This window comes from Echinops telfairi, unplaced genomic scaffold (genome assembly GCF_000313985.2).
Source record: "Echinops telfairi isolate 266 unplaced genomic scaffold, ASM31398v2 ScPeMD7_3509;HRSCAF=4178, whole genome shotgun sequence".
NCBI lineage: Eukaryota > Metazoa > Chordata > Mammalia > Afrosoricida > Tenrecidae > Echinops > Echinops telfairi.
The window spans coordinates 17,845,991-17,862,465 of NW_022107407.1; the positions used below are offsets into that span (position 1 = coordinate 17,845,991).

At 43.8% G+C, this 16,475-nt stretch overlaps 1 protein-coding gene across 1 annotated transcript in view; it reads left to right on the plus strand.

The window, feature by feature from the left end:
• The first annotated feature begins 4,237 nt into the window (after window positions 1-4,237).
• Window positions 4,238-16,475, plus strand: part of FBXO40 (F-box protein 40) — a 28,090-nt gene continuing 15,852 nt past the window's right edge. Inside the window, exon 1 of the mRNA XM_045294218.1 lies at window positions 4,238-4,348. The gene's annotated coding sequence lies outside the window, so the exon portion shown is untranslated. The remainder of the gene's footprint in view (window positions 4,349-16,475) is intronic.

Sequence of the window (16,475 nt, forward strand, 5' to 3'; positions counted from 1 at the left end):
AAAAAAAAGAAAAACCTGTAAATAGTTCAAGGTCTGTTTGTTGACCTCTAGGAGTGTCCTCCAGTGGAGTCCGATGGGGTGCCATGCCCTGGTCCCAAAGTCTGTCCTTGGCACTCCCTTGGGACCTCCCTGCTCTGCTGCTCTGCCTCAAGCCGTTTCGTGTATTTCTCGGTGTGGTGGGATCAGATCGGGGGCAATCCCGACTGTGTGTCCAGTGTTGTCCCCGGTAGGGCCATAGGTCAGTGAGGGAAGTCGTGAGACCAGTTTATTAATGGTTTCCATGGACAGGAAGGAGAGGGAAAGGGAGAATCCTGACCTACAAGACACTGAGTTTCTGTTGAGAGTGATGAAAAATTTGAGACATGATGACGACCGGCTAACATAATGAATATACATAATGTCACTGAATTATACCTATAAAATATTCAAATGGCAAATATTTTGTTATGCCCATTAATGAATAAATAAAATTTGGTATATACGTAAAATAGAGTATTACTCAGCTGTAAAAAGAATCAAGGTTTTGATATGCTATGCAGTGCAGTGAATTATTTAATATGGCTCTTCTAGCCATAGCCTGTGAGCCCCACCAAAAGGCTTTTGTCTAATGGCTCAGGACCAGTGGTGTGAGTGGCGATACTGGGAGGGTAGAGGGAGAGTGGGTTGGAAAGAGGGAACCAATTACAAGGAACTATATGTGACCTCCTCCCTGGGGGATGGACAACAGAAAAGCGGGTGAAGGGAGTGGTCGGATAGGGCAAGATATGACAAAATAATAATTTATAAATTATCAAGAGCTCATGAGGGAGAGGGGAGCAGGGAGGGAGGGGAAAATGAGGACCTAATGCCAGGGGCTTAAGTGGAGAGGAAATGTTTTGAGAATGATGAGGGCAACGAATGTACAAATGTGCTTTACACAATTGATGTATGTATGGATTGTGATAAGAGTTGTATGAGCCCCTAATGAAATGATTTTAAAAAAAAAGAAGGTGGGGGGTGGTACTGACTGGATTCTGTGATTCAGTTGTGAGTAATTGATAAATAGGATTCATTGTGATTGCCATCCTGCTGGGTATAAAACAATTCATCTCAGAAGCAGAATTCCACTACAAACAGAGAGAACCAGGAGTAGGTCACTTTCTTTAGACCATGAGGTTCCTGAGCATTGAATCTCCTTGATCCAGGAGAGACCTGTGAGTAACAGCAGACCTGCATATTAGAGCACAAGCTAGTATGGACTTATCACCTCCCGAAGCAAGTACAGTTAGTGCCTTCAGGGAGGCGACTGGCCTGTGGAACCAGATGCCTCCCAGCACTTAAGTTGAGGAGCTAGGTTTGTTGATCCATAGAGCTAGAGTTCCTTCCGACGGAGGCTGATGGTGGAGTAGTGTGCCCTTTTATAATCATTATTAGCCCTAAAAGAGCTTTGTAACATTGCTTGTGTAGGGCATTGGTCAATGGTTTTGTGGCGAGAGGCCTAAGACCAGAAAGAGGCCTGCCTGAGAGCATTGGTGAGAAGAGGCTCTGCTGTCCGAATGTTTTTACCTTAGAGCATTAACCTGCTAATTTCCGGAAGACTCTCGTAGTTGTATTTGTGAGCTCTTTGTGGCCCTGGCAATGAAGTATCAAATCCAACTGAAAAGTAGAGTGCATGGAAGGGACCGTGCTGTTAGAATTGATAGTAGGAAAAATGTACAAATGTGCTTGACACAATGGATGTATTGATTGTGATAAGAGCTGTACAAGCCCCCAGTAAAATGATTTTAAAAAGAAAGAAACAAAAAGAGTTGGCAGGTGGCCGCAGGTCTGACCTCAGCCTCGCAGGAATTTGCTTTGGGTAGCTAATCATGATGTTTTTCCTCCCCCCTTGTAACCTTAGAGAAGGTCAGATGCCAATGATGTGAGTCATTCTTTTTCTACATGTTGTCTCTCAGTTGAACCTTGAGATTTCCTTTCATCTCAAGGTTATCTATAGTTTGTTGTGATCCACGTAGTCAATAAAACACAAAGAAGCGTCTTTCTATTATTCTCTGCTTTGAGTCAAGATCCATCTGACATCTGTAATGACACCCCTTTTTCGACACCCTCTTCTGAATCTGGCCTGAACCTCTGGCAGCTCCTTGTCAATGTACTGCTGGATACACTGTTGGATGATCTTCAGCAAAAATGTATTTGCATGTGATATCAATGATATTATTCTGTAGTTTGAGCATCCTGTTGGGTCACCTTTCATTGGAATGGGAACACACATGGATCTCTTCCAGTCAGTTGGCCAAGGAGCTGTCTTCCAAATTTCCTGGCATAGACCACATATCTAGTAGGTAGCAAAGCTGTATTTTCTTTCCTTAGAAGATAACTTAAATAGCTTCTTCTTCTTCTTCTTTTTTTTTTTTTTTTTAAGGCTGTGAGATACAGAAAAGCATTAGACTTGGAGGTAGAAGAACTGGGCTTTGGGGGTTTGTTTTTTGTTTGTTTTCTGGCTCCAGTGTATCTTTGGAGAAAACGTTTCTGTTCTCTGGACGTCTGCCTTCTTGTCTGTAATAAGAGGGAGCAGTATCCTACGTATATTGCAAATAACATATACAATACACTTTTATTTATTGCCAAAGGGGGAAGGACAGCTTATTCCCATAAGCATGCTATCCCAATTTATTTCTATGTTGCTGACTCTATTTGACACCAAGAAGACACAATTAAACTATGAGACAAGGAGACCTAACATAATCGAATGGTTTCACTTAAAATAATCTGATAGGGATTTTGAATTGAACTGTTGAGCTAATATGCTATAATTAATAGAAACAAATGTAATTTTGATTGTGTACTTTCTGAGTACTGAGTACTGAGGAAATAAAAAATCTGATCCATGGTTTTGTAAGGCAGTAGTGACTCCATGACAGGCCGAGCCTTTTAAAATAGGCCTAAGTTTCATTTTTTTCCCCTCTTTCCCTCCAGCTTTACGTTTCGTTTCTCTAACAGCCTTGAGTTTCACTCCCCTACCAAAGCCACTCTCTCCCCCGAAATGATGCTGACCACACCTGCCAAGGCCCAGTGATCACAATGGTGCTGGCCGCATCTGGAAAAGTTCTGAGTGAACACAATTGGAACGTTCCGAGAGTGGAGACAGTTAACCAACAAGACCTGCACAACCGATTGTCTCTAAACGAAGTCATTGAACTATGGGAGGGGAGGGTGAGATAGTCTCACTCAGGGGGGATAGTTTCACCCAGTTTATGTAAGCTGTAGAGAGTAGAAAAGCTTGGCTTGTGCCCCAGGCCGGGGTCCTTGTCTTTGGTGACCACTGCGTTGGTGCCTTAGCACTTGGGCTCTAGCTCGAGCTGGTCAATAAACTCCTTTGTTGTTTGCAGCCTCGGTGACTCTGCCTCTCTGTTCCTGGGGCCACGGGAAAGCCGGCAGTAACAGTTTCTGGGTCATGACTTATCCCTTTTAACATTTTCAGACTATTTTTCTACAGCTAAGTGGAAGATGAAAGAAAATGAACAGAAAGTCAGGATTGACCTGTACTATTGTGGGGGCAGGGTGGGGGGATGAATGAAGCTGAAATTCACTTCTGGAAATGGCGAGAGATATGTCCTGTATGTTTTACTTCATTTCATCATTTCACAGCTTAGATGCGTGACACATTTCTGTGGAAAAAATACACTACGTGCAGCCATGACCTCTACCAGCTCTCGTCCTCTTGTCTGGAATTATTTTATGCCTGGTTTCTGAATTACAAGCTCTCCCTGTCCCAGGCGTCCCAGAAAGAAGGCCAGGAGAGGACAGCCGTTGACTTGCCATGACAAGAAATAGGAGAATCCAGACCAGGGCGGCGGCGGATCACTTGCACCAGTTGCTTCAAGCCAGTGATGGGTGTAGGTGAACATCCTGGTTACTAGAGCAGCAGGCCCTCCGGAGTGCACCGCCAACCAGGGTAAGCCCAGGCTGGACTCTGAGACGCGGCTCTGGCTTTGAGAACAATCCCCTGGCTTAGAGGGATTTTCCTCCTTCCTCAAGGGAAAGAACCCCCATTGATATCAAGCCCCTCTTCCCATCTGGCTTCCCTGCTCAAGGTCACTGCAGGAGAGTCCCAGTGTTGACAAACACCGGGGAAGGCAAAAGCCGTAAGCTGAGCCCGGTCACATTGCCCCTTGTGATACAGTTTTATTTTTAACTTTGAAACACTTGAACTATTCCTGTTGAAGTTTTCTCTCCTTTCCCTGCCTCCGCACCAGACCCCTGTCCTCGGCTGCAGTGGAGGCTCCTGGCCACCTCGCTAGGGATCAGCTCACTCGCACAATCCAGCCATGCAGGTGTAGCCCATGGGGACTTGGCCATCGCTGGGAAGGTAAGCACTGCACACGTGAGTGGTTGTTCATTTGGAATGATGATCCCCTCTGCTGGGAGAAGAGGGTTGTTCACGATTTTAGTTGTATACCGCCTGGGAATGGGACTCACCCGTGTGGAGAGTCCTGCTTTGAATCTAAAATCTGAGAGCAGAAAGAGATTTCCTGCTTTGCAACAGCTAAGGAGCTTCCCCCTACCATCAACCAGAGTCTTGGCTGTGTGACCTTGGCCTGGGCTGTTGGAGCAAAGGGAGGGGGCGGGGAAACGAGGAGCACCTGGAACCAGGATTTCTGCTTCCTCATGCTGGCAATGAGTTTGTTTGTTTGTTTTTGAAAACTCCAACGCTGTGTTCTTTTCACTGAGCAACACTACTAAGTTCATTGCAAGTCCTTTTCTTGCAGTTTAAATTCCATCCCCGGTGGCCCACTAGCTGTTAATGTCACCTCTGCCTTGGGAGGCTTTTCACTAACCATATTCCCCAAGTCTGGCTCTCTTGTCCCAGTTCTTCTAAAGCCAAATGTGTCCCTAGGTTAGAAGGGAAAGTAGTTGATAAGTCAAAAAATGTATACTCGCTTAGGCACCAAACCCCGAAAGCAACTACCAGCTTGGAACGCGCACCTTGTTCACTAAAATGGTTAATGATACTTAACGGAGCAAAAGCTTCCCAGGCCTTTTCTTCCCAGCGTTTGGGATCGCTGCAGAGTGCTGCATGCAGAGGTCGGAGCTCGGTTTGGAGTTTCCTGTTTTTTTCTGAGCCTGGCATTAGTGTGATAGCTCAAAGTTCAGCTAAGGACATCCTGGGAAATGGCTTCTTGCAGCCAAAGGGATTGTGCACACCCTGAACTTTGACGTGGACAGGCCAACACACCCATGCCAAGTGAAAGGAGACCTAAAGTAGCTACCCAGACACCCTAACTCCTGGCTCCTCCCTCCCTGCCTCAGCAACCTCCAGCTGGGCCCCATGACTCAGCTCTAGATGTCGGGTTATGATTACACCTGTTGGCTAGGCACCTTCAACATCACCATGAACCATAATCGCGGAATTTTGTTTCATTTTGCCAAGGTTTTCCAAGGTACAGGGGGCTCCGAGGTAGACCCTAGGATGCTGGCTGGGGAATAACCAAGTGAACAGGTGGACTCACAGCTGCCCCTAGATAATCCAGCTAGTTAAGCGCTTTCTTGGCCAATACCAACTAGTAATTTAGAATACTGATAGGAATTCTACAAGCACCAGGCGTGAGAATTGACTCATTAAATAACTTTTTTAAAAACGAGTGGAGAGATTTCCGACACATGCAAGAAACTGCAGATGGTGGAGTGGGATAGATTTGGGTGGAGGTGGGATATCTTTAGGGTACATGGATGGTGCTGGAATCATACCCACAAAGCCCGGAATTACAAAATGGATGTGAGAATTATCCTCAGCCAACTGATTGTGTTCAAAGTTCGAAAGGGAGAGAAAAGACTTGAATGTAATTTCCTATGTCTTCTTTCTTTATAACTAAATATCTCCACACCAGGGCAACAGGTTAAGATTGTGTAATTAAAGCAATTGTTTGGCTGGATAGTAGGTTACAAGTTAAAGAATATCTTTAACCTTTAATATTTTTTCCTTTTGGAGTAGTGGTGGTAGTGAGGGCAGTGACCTTTCATTTTTAATCATGTCACTTTGACTTCATGTTAATTAACTTTTGCTAGATCCATTGAATCTGGATCTGGACCCACTCCCTGGCATCACCTTGCAGCCAAACACCAGGTCTCTCAAGTAAATGGAAACTCTCGTGAGAAGCATACTCCCCAGAACAATCAACCACGCATGTGCAAAAGGGCAGCATTTGCCAGAAACCAAACAGAAGGCAGTAAGAAAGCACATGGCATCAGGGGACCCAGGGAGGATGCAGGAAGAGTGTTGTTTACATTGAGGGACTTCTATCTCATGTTCTGAAGCAAAATGTGTATAAATTGTTGACTAGAAAACCAATTAGCTCTGTCAGCTTTCACCCAAGCCACACGAAATGAAAGAATTTGGGGACATTTCTCTTTCTTTTTTTGTTAACTAATTGCCATGGCTGATCACCTGAGAGGACAAAATTGCAAGTTGCTGACATAATGTCAGAGCCACTGACCAAGAGAGGGTCTCTGGCCTAAAAATATAGCCTTGACATCAACGCTGCCTGCACACTGACTTTAACATGATAGGAAAGGTTGCTAAAACTATTGTCTGTTAACCCCGCTCCCTATTGCTTGAGTCAGTGATACCAGTACATGCAGTCTCATGACCTTGTTGACCAGTGACGTTTTGGTCACTAACTCACTTCCGACCTCTGTCTTTCTTGCCCTCAGTGCCATCTTAGCAGCTCATGTGACTGCAGCCCCCTTGACACAGGTAGCGGTATGTGGTCCTGGGATTCCTAAGGAAGGCTCTCAAAAGAGCATCAAGGTGTGCTATACAGAACAACAACAAGAAACAGAACTGAGTAAATCAACTTGACTTTGCAACTAACTCTAGGGGAGACTTTACTGTTCTTAGCCTCAGTTTCTCTGTTAAGAAAGGAATGGGTTAAACTAGACCAACCATTGCCTTTCAAAGTGTAGTCTTTGGTCCATCACCATCACCTAGAGCTTATTAAATGTATAGACTCTCAGGCCCCATCTGAGTCTTAGTGAATCAGAGACTACAATTGTAAAAAGATTGTTCAGGAGATTCATATACCCATCGACGTTGGAGAAGCACAGTAATAGAAGATGTATGGTTATCTGCTTCATTCAGACTCCTGGTTCCTGACTGCACCTGTTTAGAACACGTTCTGTAACTCCCTGGAAGAAAGAGGCAGCATTCAAGGAGCCCTGTTATACCTCCAGCTCTCAGGAGTTTTCCATTCAATTAAGTAAGGCTACTTTAACCTAATTAAATTGAAGAAGTGTGCTTTTCATCCTTAAAAAAAAAATCTTAAATTAGCTTATAGCTGACATCACTCCTGAATTTGTTTCAGATTTTTCTAAAGGATGCTTCCTTCTGGGTCCTATTCAGTTGAATGTAATTCAATCCTCCTCAATAAGCGTGTGGGCCAGGAAGAGTGTTAGCTGTCCTCATGCTCATAGTCTCTCAGTCCCACTCACTAGTCCTGGTGAGGTATTCTTCCTTTTTATTAATATTCCAGTCAGCTCCATTCACTGTCTGAGCAGACCTCACTAGTCAGACCGCTCCTACAACGTTTGTGTGCTACACCAGAATCTCTCTCCCTCACCTTTCAGATTGGAGCAGGGTTTTGAATTTGTTCATTCCATTTTGGACACTTCACTCCTACCCCCACCCCAAGAAGTTTGATTTCCACTCCAGATAGTCTGACTCACAGTCTACATTGTAATAACATTCCCACGTGAGTCTGAGAGATACCCGGGTGATTCTTGTTAAGCTCGTAACTTAAAATGTAGATTCTTTTTAAAAAAATCACTTTATTGGGGGCTCATACAACTCTTATCACAATCCATACATACATCAATTGTGTAAAGCACATTTGTATATTGGTTGCCCTCATCATTCTCAAAACATTTCCTCTCCACTGAAACCCCTGGCATCAGGTCATTTTTTTCCCCTCCCTCCTCGCTCCCTCCTCCCTCATGAACCTTTGATAATTTATAAATTATTATTTTGTCATATCTTACACTGTCCGACGTCTCCCTTCACCCACTTTTCTGTTGTCCATCCCCCAGGGAGGAGGTTATATGTAGATCCCTGTAATCTGTTAACCCTTTCCACCCCACCCTCCCTCCACCCTGCCAGTATTGCCACTCTCACCACTGGTCCTGAAGGAATTATCTGTCCTGGATTCCCTGTGTTTCCAGTTCCTATCTGTACCAGTGTGCATCCTCTGATGTAGCCAAATTTGTAAGGTAGATTTGGGATCATGATAGTGGGGTGGGGTGGGAGGAGGAAGCATCTAGGAACTAAAGGAAAGTTGCATGTTTTTCATCGTTGCTACCCTGAACCCTGACTGGCTCCTTTCCTCCCCAAGACTCTCCCATAAGGGGATGTCCAGTTGCCTACAGATGGGCTTTGTGTCCCCACTCTGCACTCCCCCTCATTCACAATATGATTTTTTGTTCTTTGATGTCAGATACCTGATCCCTTCGACACCTCATGATCACACAGGCTGGTGTGCTTCTTCCATGTGGGCTTTGTTGCTTCTCAGCTAGATGGCCACTTGTTTACCTTTAAGCCTTTAAGACCCTAGAAACTATATCTTTTGATAGCCGGACTCCATCAACTTTCTTTACCACATTTTCTTATGCACCCGCTTTGTCTTCAGTGATCTTGTCGGGAAGGTGAGCATCATGGAATGCCAGTTTAATAGAACAAAGTTTTCTTGCATTGAGGGAATACTTGAGTGGAGGCCCAATGTCCATCTGCTACCTTAATACTAAACCTATAAATATATCCACTTAGATCTATTTCCCCATCCTCATATATAAATATATTTACATATGTGCATGCCTTTATTTAGACCTCTATAAATGCCCTTTGCCTCCTAGCTCTTTCCTGTATTTCCTTTTACTTTCCTCTTGTCCCACTATCATGCTCAGCCTTCATTTGGGTTTCAGTAATTCCCCTCGGTTACATTACCCTTGATCACACTCTACCAGGCCTCCTATACCCTCCTAACCACCGATTTGGATCACTTGCTGTTCACTTGTCCCTGGGTTTGTTAACACCACTTCCTTTCCCCACACCTCCCCCTGTCCCATGTCCCCACGGAACTGTCGGTCCCATTGTTTTCTCTTCCAGACTGTTCATCCAGCCTATCTTATTTAGACAGACCGGCAGAGATAATAACATGCACAAAAACAAGACAGAGCAAAACCAAGCAACAAAAGAAAGCAAAACACTAACAACAAAAAGACAATGACAAACAAAACAAAACAAAAAACCAACACAGCAACATCAAAAAAGAAAAGCTTGTAGTTAGTTCAAGGACTGTTTTTTTGGCTTTTAGGAGTGTTTTCCTATGGAGTCTGTTGGGGTGCCAAGCCCTGACCTATTTTTGGTATTCCTTGGGGTCTTGGTGGCTCTGTTTCCCTTGCTGTTCTTTTGCACACTTTTAGTGTTTTGCCTTGGTGTGGTGGGATCAGATCAGGTGCAATTCCCACACTGTCTCCAGTGTTGTCCCCTGCAGGGCTATGGGTCAGTGAGAGATGTCGTGTCTCATAGTGGGGCTGGGCCATATGGTCTTCTCCATGGATTGGCTGCTCTAAGTGGGGATATCGTCCTCAAGGCTTGGTGGCCCAGGTTGTGCTCCACTCTCTCTTCCTCCCCCTTCATTTGCACCCTTGTGCAATCAGACATGTCCCTCTCCCTGAACTGCAGCTTCAGTGCTGTCCTCTGAAATAAATTCTTGGGGGGAAAATGTAGAGTCTGAGTCAGCATAAATGGCATAGAAATACACATTCTCAACAAAGGGTCACCCTAGAATGGAGTGCTTGAGCACTGAATTGTGCCGACCCTGCACCCAATTTCACAAGAGCGTTGGATATTGCTGTGGTTGGCTGTTGTGAAAAGTGCTGCTGTGAACATAGATGAATAAGTGTGATTTGAATACTTACTTTCAGTCAAAACTCTTTTCCCTCTAAATGAACAGAATAATATAAATAAAAATTATAAATGTGGCCTAAGAAACAAAGCTGTGGCCCTCAACGTGCCTTCCTCACACTTCTAAAATGTCCCAGGCCTGGTGCAGTTCCATTTCAATGCCTAAATGCTTATAGTCTGCAATGGTGGAAGGAGATCGGAAGAGGGGGAAAATGTTAAGATTTTCATTCTTTTTCTTTTTGGAAAAAAAAAGCATATCCCCAATGTGAAGACTAATGATGGATCTTTGAAATTCCTCAGAACATGGATGAACAGAGAAGACCTTGGCTGAGTGAAATTAGCCACACAAAGACAAACATTGTAACTTTCATAAGGGTCAGCAGACAGACCTGGAACTATCTATCATTTGTCTGTTTGTTTGTTTTTAATTAAATCATTTTATTGGAGGCTCTCACAGCTCTTGTCATAATCCATCCATCCATCCATTATATCAAGCACATTTGCCATCATCATTTTTGAAGCATTTTCTTTCTACTTGAGCCCTTGATATCAGCTCCTCATTTTGTCCTCCCTCCCTCATGAACCCTTTATAAATTATTATTTTTATATCTTCCATCATCCGCTATTTCCCTTCTCCCATGTTTCTGTTGTTCATCCCCGGGGGGTGGAGAGTATATGTCAATCTTTTGGTCGATGCCCCCTTTCTCCCTGACCCTATGTCTATCTATATAAGATAGACAGGACAAACAATCCCAACAGGAAAACATGGGACTGGAAGTCCCAGGGGAACATGGGAGAGAACAGGGCAGGGAATGGAAGAAGGGAGACAACAAACTCAGGGATGAGGGAACAACAAGAGATCTGAAAATGATGGCGAGGAGGGCTGATCAAGTGCAATGTGTCCAAGAGGAATTACTGAGAGCTAAGTGGAGGGTGAGCCTGATAGTGGGCCAGGAGGAAGGTGAAAGGAAATAGAGGAAAGAAGTAGGAAGCAAAAGCTATTTATAGCGATATAGCTATAGGCATGTATATATGTAAATATATTAATTTACAATGAAAGGGATAGAGGCCAATGCACCGATATTTATATGTTAAAGTACTCAGAGAGCAGCCGGGCTTTGGGTCTCTACTCCAGTCCCTAGATGGCTAGGTGCCACATATGCCCTCTTCTCACTGCTAACAAGTGAATGGCTTTGTCTTTGCAGGTCTGCTGGTTACTGAAGTTTTTCTAGACGTAGAAGAGAGCTTCAATTAACTTATAATTAATGACTTATGCTTTTCCTACTAAGCAAAGATTTTGTTGAAGTAACACTATAAGCTATTTTAGAGTATACCCTAAAGTGCACAAGAAAATTAAGCATCTTAGAAAGATTCGAGGTAATATCAAGAGTGAGGCACAGATTAGTCATTAATTGTCATTAAACCGAATGGTTGCCATTCTTTCAGCCGTGCTCTTGTTTTCTATTTTAAGACAGCTCTTTAGCTTGTTCTCACATCCTTCTAACCACTTATGCTTGCTTCAGCTAGCCACAAACAATTATAACTGTGATGACATGAAACGCTCTCTCCACTCTGACTCTGACTCTCCTGGGGCCAGTCCATGGGCATCGACGTTTCTAAAACTTGCCACAACTTCTCAAGGGAAACCGGTAGCTCAACACTTCTTTTTCCACAAAGATGGCTTCCTTAGAGTGGTTTTCTAGACTCTCTGGCCAATTGGAAGTTTTTACACAGAATGAAAGTTTTAAGTCTGAACAAGAACAAGAAAATGTCTGCTGAGAGGGGTCAGGCTGCGATGAAGAATTCTCAAGGGGAAAGGGCCAGGTGGCAGGAAGACTCACAATACCTTGCTATTTTGGTGTTTTCAACCTTACAACGCACTTTGATTTCTGTTCTTTCACATGACTTTTCACAAAGGTGACTGTGGACATAGGCTTCTCTCCTTGGTGGGCTCACTCATTCCTTTCAGAGCTTTCTAAGCTGGGTCAGTCCCTTCTGCCCACCCAAACCTCAGAGTGCTGAAGAGGGAGCTGCATTCGCCTAATCCGACAGTGAACACACTGGCACTGAGTCCATTCCAATGCCTGGTGACCCACCTTTGTCTGATTCTGACACTGGACATCTTTAAGGAGCAGACAGACTCCTCTGTCTCCCTCAGGGTGCCTGGCCATGGAGGTGGTGTTTGAACCACTCTTCTTATTGTTAATGTCCAACCCTTCTTATTGCTTCTTATTGCTAATGTCCATGCCCCCTTAGTTTTACCTTAATTGTAAATATGAAAACTATGTTTTATTAACCATGTAAAGGTATTCAACTGGGTGGATCATAACAAATTATGGATAACATGATAAAGAATGGGAATTCTAGAACACTTTATTGAGCTCATCTGGACCCTGTACATAGACTAAGAGGCAGGCTTTTAAACAGGACAAAGAGAATACTGAGGGACTTAAAACAGGAGAGGTGTGTATCAGGATTATATCCTTTCCCCATACTTATTCCATCTGTTTTGCTGAGTAAATACCAGACAAGCTGGACTATTTAAAGCAGAATGTGGCATCGGGATAGGAGGCAAACTCTTAAAAAACCTGCAAGATGCAAATGACACGATCTTGCTTTCTGAAAGCGAGGAGGACTTGAAGCACTTACTTATGAAGAGCAAACACTGCCGTCTTCAGTATGATTTACACTTCAACACTAAGAAAACAAAAACATTTCGCTAACGGGACCATTAAGTAACATTCGGCTGAATGAGAAAATACTGAAGTTGTCAAAGATTTCATTTTACTTGGATCCAGATTCAATGCCCATGGAAGCAGCAGTCAAGAAATCAAACGACATATTGCATTGAACAAATCTTGCAAAGACATCACGTTGAGGACTGTGGTACACCTGATCCGAGCCATGCTACTCTCAGTCATTTTATCCAGGTGTGAAAGCTGGACCGTGAGTACGGAAGACAGCAGTAGGATTAGTATATTTGAATGATAGGGTTGGCAAAGAATATTGGATATACTATGAACTGTCAAGAGAATAAACAAATCTGTCTTGGGAGAAGTACAGCCAGAACGTATCTTAGATGTGAGGATAGCAAGATTTCGCCTCACATATTCTGGACATGTTATCAGTGGGGACCACATCCCTAGAGAAAGGCATCGTCTTTAGTAAAGTAGAAGGGTCAGAAAAAGAAGGAAGACTCTTACTGCAATCGGCTGGCCCCGGGACTGCAACCATGAGCTCAGGAATCACGACTATGAGGCGGGTGCAGGACTGGTGGTGTTTCCTTCTGTTGCACACAGGGTCAGAGTGACTCGGAAGTGACTTGACGGCCCCTCACCACAACACTCCTTCCTTTGGAGGTTCCCACCCCCTTTTCAGTTATTTTGGGATGGAGTTACCATTCCAAACTTAGCTTACATAAAAATCCCCTGCATTCTGTAGGCCTAGAACAGGGCCCAGCAAATTGCCTTTAGACTTCATCACCAGGAGATAATAGTGAAGCTGGTCTGGGAACCACTCTTCAAGAACCCCTGTTCTAGTTGACGTGCCTTGTCAACGTATACCTTTCTAATCACACCATAACCTACATGAAATCAAGTTGCTTCCTCTTCCCAGATTTGAAATGCTTTCTTTCTTTTTTAAAAAAAGAACTGCTCATCCTTCAACTCACATAGCATGTCCTTTTAACCTATCTATAATCCACGTACATGTCCAGGGCATCCGGTTCTGTGTAGATCTCTCAGTTATTGAGATCTAAATGATACTATTTGCTATCCGCTCTGGACTGGAGATATCTAAAACTCATGTTTTGGAAAGAGTTTTTTGGCTGTAGACTTAAGTGAAGTTCATGTTTGAGTCGATGAAGCACATGATCCTCTGAGACAAGAAGCAAGAATAAAAGGTGAGCATAGGGCATAGAACAGCTCCACCCCCGCCCCCCACCCCACCGCCCACCTGTCATGATCTGAATTCTACCTTACAAATCTGGCTAGACCAGAGGATGTATACTGGTCCAGATAGACACTGGAAACACAGGGAATCCAGGACAGATGATTCCTTCAGGACCAGTGGTGCAAGTGGCGATACTGGGAGGGTGGAGGGAGGATAGGGTGGAAATAGGGAACCAATTACAAGGATCTACATATAACCTCCTCCCTGGGGGAGTAGACAACAGAAAAGTGGGTGAAGGGAGACGTCGAACAGTGTAAAATATGACAAAATAATAATTTGTAAATTATTAAGTGTTCATGAGGGAGGGGTGAGCGGGGAGGAAGGGGAAAAAGGGAGGAGCTGATGCCGGGGGCTTAAGTGGAGAGGAAATGTTTTGAGAATGATGACGGCAATGAATGTACAAATGTGCTTTACACAATTGATGTATGTATGGATTGTGATAAGAGTTGTATGAGTCCCTAATAAAATGATTAAAAAGAAAGTCAAGCAAAAACAGCACCTGTATAATTATAATCTATTTCGGGTGTAGAATTTTGTTAAACTGTTTTGCACAGTGAAGCATTTCTATTTGTCTAATTTGTATGCTTTTATTTTTTATTTTTTGTATTTTCTGTATTTTTTATTTTATGTATGATTTCATATTTATATTTATTCTTTTGAAATGCTAAGCCATAGGATCTGGGTGCTCTTTCTGTTTTCCTCTACACAGCAGGACACAGTATGGGATGTGGTACAGAGGAAGACACAAAACACTATAGCCATGGAGAACTTTTCTAATGAAGAATCTCTGACTCCTCTACAATCAACAACTTATTAATTCACACTTTTCAGAGCGGGCCACATAGCACTGCTATCTCACACGTCGACACCTTGGTAAACTCTAGCCAGGGGCTACCTCCTACCAAAATCATGCAGTGGGCCACATATGTCTCTGTGGATCTCTGAGGAACACATTACAACATATCAAAGAGTCTAGAGCAGGGGTCCTCAAACTTTTTAAACAGGGGGCCAGTTCACTGTCCTTCAGACCCGTTGGAGGGCTGGACTATAGTTTAAAAAAAACAAAACAATGAACAAATTCCTATGCCCACTGCACATATCTTATTTTGAAGTAAAACAACAAATGGGGCAAAAGCACCCGGCGGGCTGAATAAATGTCCTCGGCAGACCACATGTAGCCCGTGGGCCATAATTTGAGGATGCCTGGTCTAGAGTTTGAAGCCAGATAGTCGTATGCCCATTTAGCCACCATATCCTTATCTGTGAACCACAAATGGTAATATCCATCTCACAGAGTTGTGAGGATTGAGTAAGGAAAGGCACGTGGTAGTCACTAAAAGCTTAGTTCCCTTCTCCATGGCACCCCAAATTCAGAGAAATCTCTCAGTCTAGAAAAGTTAGACAAGCCCAAGGAAGATAAAGATCCTCCCACTATATCCTGGAACTGAGAAGACTTGGAGAATGCGGCACCTTATGTCACAAGACAGCCAGTGATCTTATCCGATCGAACCATCTGGAGATGAAACCAATGACTCCGACGGAAGGTGACCAACTGTTCCAGTTTTCTCAGGATTGAAGAGTTTCTTGGGTCAAGAGACATTTTGTGTTAAAACCAGCAAAGTACCAGGCCAATTAGGACGATTGGCTGCCCTACTTACGCAGCAATAATTAGACTAACAGGCACTCTCTGTATTGTGCCACATTTCAGTGGGAATATTTTTCCTCAGATATACAACTTAAGTTCAGATGTGATTTTTTTTTTTTTAAGTCTTAGGTTATATTTATCTTTCTCCTTCCCTTCACTGCCCAAACTCAAAGACTGGTCTCTACTCATTGTGTCTTTCCGTTCAGCACCCGTCACCTCTTAAAGTCACTCCTCTGGTCCAGCTCCAGAGCCTGGTAGAAGACTCTTTAACTAGCAGCATAGAAATAAGAACATCTTTGCTGCCTGTGTGTATTGTTTTCCTTTCCTATGAAAGGGATATTTTCAAGAAACTTAAGCAGAGATGGAGCTCAAGAAGGTTCCACGACACAAGTGTTCAGCTTCAAAAGCTTTGTGAACAAGAATCACACTGTACAGGGTTTATGGATAAGGAGTGACTGAGCTTGGAGTTTATCACCACTGGCCTTCCAACTAGGCCTTCCCTGCTGCTGGAGCAGGGTTGGCGGAACACACATGGCACAAGTGAGACTAGCACTATACTGATACTAGTAGTATCAGTACTAGCCCTTCCCAGGAACCAGGCTCAGCTTTGTGATAGGCCAGACAGGCCAATAGAAAGCTGGGCACTTGTGGTATGCTGGTAGCTTTTGTCACATAGCTTTATCCCATTTGTGATTTGTATTTACTTTCCCACCTAGAAACCAGTAAGGAACACTGACCCAGACTCCAGCCTAATTGAAGAATTCTTTTTCTGAATAGTAAAAGCAGTTGGTCCCCGTGGCCCCGCTACCCATTTCTTCCTTATTTTCATCATTTTTTGTTCCCTTCCCCTACCTCCTCCCCAGTTGTCTACCATGTGCATCCCTGGAGCACATCCCGGCCCACCAGGCCTTGAGGACGATGACCTCAATTAGAGCAGCCAGTCCA